At 42.5% G+C, this 7,241-nt stretch overlaps 1 protein-coding gene across 1 annotated transcript in view; it reads left to right on the top strand.

Annotated features, from left to right (window-relative positions):
• TMEM255B (transmembrane protein 255B) overlaps positions 1-7,241 on the top strand; it is a 66,930-nt gene that overhangs the window by 1,514 nt on the left and 58,175 nt on the right. The gene's annotated exons all lie outside the window — the stretch shown is intronic.

The following is a 7,241-nucleotide window of genomic DNA, read 5'->3' as shown; positions in this document are numbered from 1 at the left end:
GGCGGCGCGGGGGGCTCAGCCCGAGATCATCGCCGCCGTGCGCGCTGCCGCTCGTCCTCTCGCTCGCCGAGGTGTTTAAAAATACCGGCTCTTCGCAGAGCTTTCAGCTGCGCTTGGTGAATCCCTCCCTGTGGTGGAGGTTTAACATTCGGAGGAATGGCTTGGTGCGGGACGCGGATAGGAAATTAATGTAAGAGCCATCGTGCTGTGCTCGATGGCCATGGCCGGTGGCCGTGCTGGAGCAGGCGGTGCCCGCAGGTGAGGGGGGGGCTGGGGACAGGTGTTGGGTTAGTTTCCTTCCTCCTGGTTCTCCTAACTGAATGGTGAGCTGCTTGTGTTTACAGCGTACGTCCTGAAATACAAACACATCGGCAAAAAAAAGGTCAAGTATTTCATTATTCCAGCGGAATTTGTTAAAGTTTAGAAAATACAGAACTTACTGCTAGGAATTACTCTGTGTAGCATTTGAAAGGATAAGAAGAGACTTTGCTATGCACTCAAGGATCTTAACAGCTGGATAAAAAGGTGTATCAGATCTTAATTTTTGTCTTAAACTTGAAAGAAAAATTATGTTGGTGTTGAAAATGTGGCCATGGAAGATGTGCTGTAACTTAAAAACATTTTCAGGTAGTCATTGGAAAAAGAAGAATCTCTATGCTAGCTTTAAACTAGTGATTTAGCTGCTCATTAAATTATTTATTGGTGAAACAATTGCTGCCAAAACAATGAGGTCATAGTGATACTGCATGGTATCACTTACTATATCCATACTACATAGTCTGTCAGGGCTTGTGGGATTGCTTTTTCATTTTGTTCAGTATGAGTATTTTGTAGTACAATTGTAAACTGTTTCCCATGGTCTTGAATATATAATGCACTCATGGAATCTTACTCAACAAATTAATAATAAAAGTAAGAGATGGGCCTGATGAAAGCTGCTGTCTTGAGGCTTGAAATGAATGCTGTTGCATCTGGTTTAATTAGTTCAGCACTCTGGACAAGTCAAGCATTTAATCAGAAGAGGGAAAGTAATCACCAACAGCAGGTGTGAGTATCTCTTTTAAGCATCTCAATCCGTCACATTTAATTTTGGGAGGCAATGTAGGATTAATTCAACTTCTCTGGCATGAAACAGTTTTTAAAATACGCAAAACTGTAGTTGAGAGAGAGATGGCACTGAAGTGAGCTTTGCAGTAATTAAAAATTTATAATTGAGATTCAAAGATCTCCTAAAAATTTTCTCAATAGCAGCAAAATAGCAGATACCTTTGATACAAAAGCCTGTCTATGGTGAATTTCCACTTAAATTATCTTATTCTGTGTGCTTAATGCCACTCTCTGAAACATGTCACAGTTTTTAGTAGTATTCATCACATAATAAAAATGCACTATTTTTTCCTGTTAACAAAAGCTTCCTTCTTTTTCTCATAGTGAGACACTAATATACATTGGGCTGGGCATTATTTGAAACAAGTGTTTCCATTTAGATCACCATAACTAGATCAAAGAAGAAGGTATGGAATTATGTAGTGCTAATATTTAGCAAATGTGATTGTAATCCCAGCTGACTGCTACATCCTACACTGACTTTTTTCCTCACCAAAATCATGCCACACTTTTTGACAGGCTTTGTGATGTCTGAAGATCGATTTTAAAAGAAGTAGTGAAGTTAGCAAAGTGTAGTTTCCTTCATCTAAGTGTAGACTTTTTTAGTTCAGTTGCAGATCGTATGCAGGTTTTCCAAGGTGGAGAGATGCTGTTTCATTCTATTCTTTCTTGGCCTCTGGACACATTCTGTGCCATGGACATTTTTCATCATTAATTAGTTCATCCTCCTTTTAAACTCACTCTTTTCTTTGTTCAAATCCAGACCCTACTATTCATCATTAGATCCACTACTTTGCAGTCTCCTATGTACCCTCCCCAGAAAGCCATCCATTTTTCCATAGTCTTCCTGCAAATTTAACCCCCATCCGTTGCAAACAGAGCATTGTAAATATAATTGTTTTCTGCAACTGCTGAATGGACAGAAGTTTTTTCTGAGTGCAGCGGAGTGTGGTCTTCAGCAGGTACTTTTTCTTTTTGCTCTCTGGAGGGTGATCTCAATTTCTCTCCTCATGGGCCTTTCTCTGTCCCAGGGAGGCAGCAGTCTGGTGTCTCTCCTCCTTGTACTGGTGATATTTTCTCTCCTTCCATTGTCGAAGCAGGGCTGAATGGCTCAAGCAGATAGTTTGCCTGACAGATATTTAGTGAGCAAAGCAGAGAGTGTTTCTGTGACTGTTCCTTTTTGTGCACAATTTAGGTCTGCGCCAGGCAGAGCACAAGCCAGTCATGTGGAAGCTTTGTTGCCTCTCTAAATTATCTGTAGTGCCTATTGCTGCAGTTAATACTGCAAAAAACTCAGTGCCCAAGTCAATGCTTCACTGGCCAAAACTGCTGAAGAATATTGCCAACAGATGTTAATAACGTATTCACACCCTCTGTTCACCCCAGCCTCAAGCTAATGCTAATAAGGATATGACAAGGTTTCTTCCTACAAGCTTGGTTTTTGGTGTGCTAAGTATAAGAATTTTAAGTTACAACTAAATTGCATTAAGGTCCAGACTAGGACTTTAATAATATTCATACTGAATCATTGTTAAATAAGTTGAAGGTCATAAATGTCAAAATTATTCTGAGAGTAGACTTCAGTACTAAAAAATTGGAAAGTGAATAGCCTCCATTAACTGTTTCCTGCACTCCAGGAACACTGGTGTTGGAAGAAAATTCAGGCTACAAATTTTGACAGCAACGTTTCCTCTGCTCTTAATTTAACTGCTGTTCTTGTATATGGCCAGCCTTCGGTCCAAGCCTTGCCACAGAGAGTGTCACAGAAGAAGGCTGGGCCAGGCACACTGCCTGAGCTGGAGACAGGGCTTCTGTGTCTGGCATTGGGTTTTGGCTGGCAGGTACATTAAAAACAGATCCAAATAAACTGCGTGGCAACTGCTACAAACAGCAGTAAACAAAGGCTTGGAAAATCTTGGGACCCAACATGACTGAAAATGCAAAAGGAAGCTAATAGTAGGAACCCTTTGCAGCTGTAGCTTCTGAAGATATTATGCTGCTTTGCAAATATTACATAGGCCTCCCAGTATGGTGGTGGCTTATATGCATGTAATTACACATATTTTGCTAGAGCAAAGATTTTTATTGTTGTGACTAAGGAAAGCCAAACAGCCATGATAAAAACCAATTTAGCCATGATTTCTACCCATCTTCTCTGAGCATGTGGAAGTCTTTGAGAATAAATCTTTGCACATGCCAGCCTCTTCTCCAGAAAGGGCCTTTCTGTGCTCCTGCACATATGTCATCTCTCCTAAGAGTGGAGTTCATAGCTAATGACATGTACTTACTGTAGTTTCCAAACTGGACTATGAAAAAGGGGAGATATGATTGGATATTTGCCACTATTTTGAGATGCAGGTGGTAAAAGATCAATGAATATGAGGGTTGAAGGGTATTGCATTCATAAATGTCTTCTGGCATGTGTAAATTTCAACATCAAAATGTAGTTCAGACCAAAAAATGTCCCTACAAACAATGACGTCCTTTTCTGTTCTGTCTCACTAAATCCACATCAGATTTACTCCAATGACAAATAAGAACATGCTTTTCCTAAGACATTTTCCAGCAAACTCAGTCAGGGTAATCAAGCTCATGTCTTTCACTATTCGTAACCAGAACTCAAGAGGGTGGGTTGGACCCATAGTTTATCTCCATGCAATCTGATCAACCTTTGCCAGTACAGGTGCTGATCTGAGGAAAATGTGGAGGCTTGGCTCCTCAGGCGCTCTTCAGAAAGTGCTCAGTGGTTTCAAGAAGACTTGGCTGAGGAGCATCTGCCCCACTGGCTTTGGGAAGGTTTGTGTTCCTATGTCCCTTTAGGGTACCTTTAGAGTTTACATTGCAGCTGCAGTTTCATGTCAGTGGATATGTGTTGCAGTGGGGATACTGCAACATACATATACCAAACCAGGAGTCCCGTGGAAAGGAAATATATATGGACAGACAGATTCTTGATAGCTGTTTCAGAGAGGTGTTTATTTCTCCAGCCGCATGGCCGGAGCTCTGCCCAGGAACTGCTCCAGTCACGGGAGCAAGGGTCCTTCTGCCCGCGCAGGGAACACAAACCAACCAATGGGAACGAGGCTGAGCAGGGGCAGGGAAACCCCGTGTCTGTGCCCTCAGGGCCCCTCTCCCAGGGCTCCATGGCAGGGGAGGGACCCCAACAGATACGAGCACACATACCCAACCCACTTTTAGTCTAGCTGTCTTGACTATCATAAAACCATAGAAGAATTCAGGTAGAAAGGTACCTTTGTTGAAATTCCAACCTCCTCCTCAAAGCTGGGTTACCTATGAGGTCAGGCCAGGTTGCTCAGTGCTTTTTCTGTTTGAATTTTGAAAACCTCCAAAGTTGGAGGGGACACAAGTTCTTTGGGCAACCTGTTCCAATGTTTGACTGTCCTAATGTTGATTTTTTTTTTTCTCCTTATACCCGGTCTGAAACACTTTTTTGTATTTCAGTTTGTCTGCTGTCTTTTCTCCTCCTGCTGTGCACCATTATGAAAAGCCTGAGTCTGTTCTCTTGACAACAACTCAAAGGAATTGGAAGACTGCAACTAGCCTTGCCAAAAGTCATCTCATCGCCAGGCTGAGCAAGCCTTGGTACCCCGTTAACCCCCTGATTCTGTGATGCCATCTTCCCCCTGTTCCTTGCCCTAGCCCTGGCCACTCCCTTGGTTTCTCTCTATTGGCTCATGTACCCCAACCCCACCCAGGGACTGCCCCTGGGCCCCTGACAAAATCATCCTGCACCCAGACCACGAGGTCTCTCTCCCTCTCAACATCACAGGGACAAGATGTGATTAAAACCATCTCAAGCCCTCATGAGAGACCATTCTCTGCCTTCTTTACCACCAGTGCATTGTAACGCTGCTGGCTGCCGGAGCCAGGTCGCGGGGCTGTCCGAAATGGACTCCGGGATGCGACTGATCGCATGGCCCTGGGAAACCCCCGCTGTGCTCACAGGGAGCTGCAGCCTGCTAGGCAGAGTCCAGCGGTTACAACACAAGCCCTGTTCCCTCAGCCTCTTCTCATACAGAGATTACCAGCCCCTGACCTTCTTTGCAGTTCTCTGTTGAATTCGCTGCAGTTAATTTATGTATTTCCCTATACTAAGGGCCCAAAACTGAGTGTAATATTTTGTGGTCAAAAAAGTGCTGAATAGATAGGTGTAGTTGCTCCTCTGATCTCCTAATGATGCTCCTGTTAGTACAGCCCAGGATTCTGTTACTAGGGCACACTGCTGGTTCATGTTCAGCTCATTGTCTACCAATACCCCCAGGTCCTTCCCAGCACAGCTGCTTTGCAGCCTGGCAGTCCCTTACCTGTTGGAGAGGATGAAAGTTTCGTAAGAAAGTTTCACAGATATGTAGGCTTGGCAGAAAGATCTCTGAATGTAGAAACTGAGGATGAGATAGAAATGAAAGCAAGTTTTGATATAGAATAAAAGATGTTTTGTTTAACCAGTGATCACTGAATAACTGAGAAGGCGAAGGTAGGAGATGAGTTGGAAGGAGATTTTTATGATTAGGACAAAGGTATGTGACTACAAACAAAGACGTTTTTCACCCAGTAAACAAGTATCAAGAAGAGCATAAGTAAATAAAAAACATGTTTACCAAATGGAGAGAGATCGCATGCAAACAAGAAATGTCAATGTAGCAAGAAGAAGAGAGGTCTGAGAATTTTCCATTGTAAGCTTAAATTGTAACTTACTTACTCTTGTGATTGGATAATAATGACTATAATATGGTGATGGTAGTAGCTATGATAGGCTATAGGCAAATGTAAAGGTATTGTGTATGGTGCTTATTGGTTGTTATGTATTAAGATACTCAGCAAAGAAAGTATATAATGCTTTGTAACTTGAACAGAAGGTGGCTTCAGGTATGCCTACAAGCTGGAGCTGGCAGCTCTGGATACCCATTCCCTGAAATGCTGTAACTTCACCTGTGCAATAAACAGCTTTCAGGAGAGCTGCCTGAAGTCCAGACATCCTTCGTGAACCTTTCTCCTATACTTACCTGTATCATTGCAAGGCATTGTTCCTTCCTTTGCTCAGGACTTGGCATCATGTTAAAACCTTGCTAGAATTAAGGTAAAAGACAGCCACTGTTCCTCAAGTCCAGTCTTTTTGCCGTAGCAGGCACCTGGGCTGGTCAGACATGACTTGGCTCTGGTAAATCCATGCTGACTATTGCCAATCACCTTTTCCTTTTGTGCCCAGAAATGTCTTACAAGAGGACTTGCTCTGCATTTTTGGTCCCAGCATCCCAGGAACCAAAGTGAGGTTGGTTGGTTTGTAATTCCCTGAATCTTCATTTTGGCCTTTTTAAAAACAGGTGGAGCATTTGCCTTTCTTCAGTTATTAGAGATTCCCTGATCTCTGTGACTTTTCAAAGATCATAAAGTATGACAAGGGCATCAAATATTATTTAAAATCTGGTAGATGTATTGAATGAATCAGTTTATAGGAATGACAGCTGATTTGTGGAGCTGCACATCTGAAATCTAGTTTTCCCTCTTGGCCACGTGAACTGGCTTCACTGAAAGAACTGTCTTTAACCCCATACACTTGGTGAAAAACTGACTGCTAGTAAAGAACCTCTTGGCTTCCATGTGCCCAGTGACCCTCCATGGATTAACAGAGAATTGCCAGAGAAAGACAGCAGAGATGTAGGCTGGAGAAGAGGTGTTCGGAGAGTCTTAGGAATTATTTCTTGATCTTTAGCAGGAAGACTTTGTACATGCAGGTGAAAGAGACTTGTGTAAGCTCAATAGATGGTATTTGTCTTCAGAAAAGTTTTTCATACTAAAAGACTGGAATAATTTTGACTGGTTGTTCTACTGGAGAAATGTCAGCAAACACAGCTTTTTATTATAAATTCTTTTTTTTACTGATTGAAATTATTTGACTTGGTTTGCAAACATCACTAATCTAGTCTGACTTTTGAACTATAACCATTTAACTGAGTTACATGACTTTAAAATGGCCACAAAAATTAAGTGACTCATTGCAAATGGCTTCTGCTTGCTTTTTGTCTTTCCTGCGTTTCCCCTGCTTTTGCTTCCAGCAGTGCCTCCAGAGCCTGACCCACACAAGCCTGCCTTCCCCTCTCACCTCCTCCTTCCTG

Source organism: Corvus brachyrhynchos, unplaced genomic scaffold (assembly GCF_000691975.1).
Source record: "Corvus brachyrhynchos isolate BGI_N302 unplaced genomic scaffold, ASM69197v1 scaffold83, whole genome shotgun sequence".
Taxonomy (NCBI): domain Eukaryota; kingdom Metazoa; phylum Chordata; class Aves; order Passeriformes; family Corvidae; genus Corvus; species Corvus brachyrhynchos.
The sequence above is the reverse complement of the archived record's forward strand: the minus strand, read 5'-3'. Positions and strand labels throughout refer to the sequence as shown.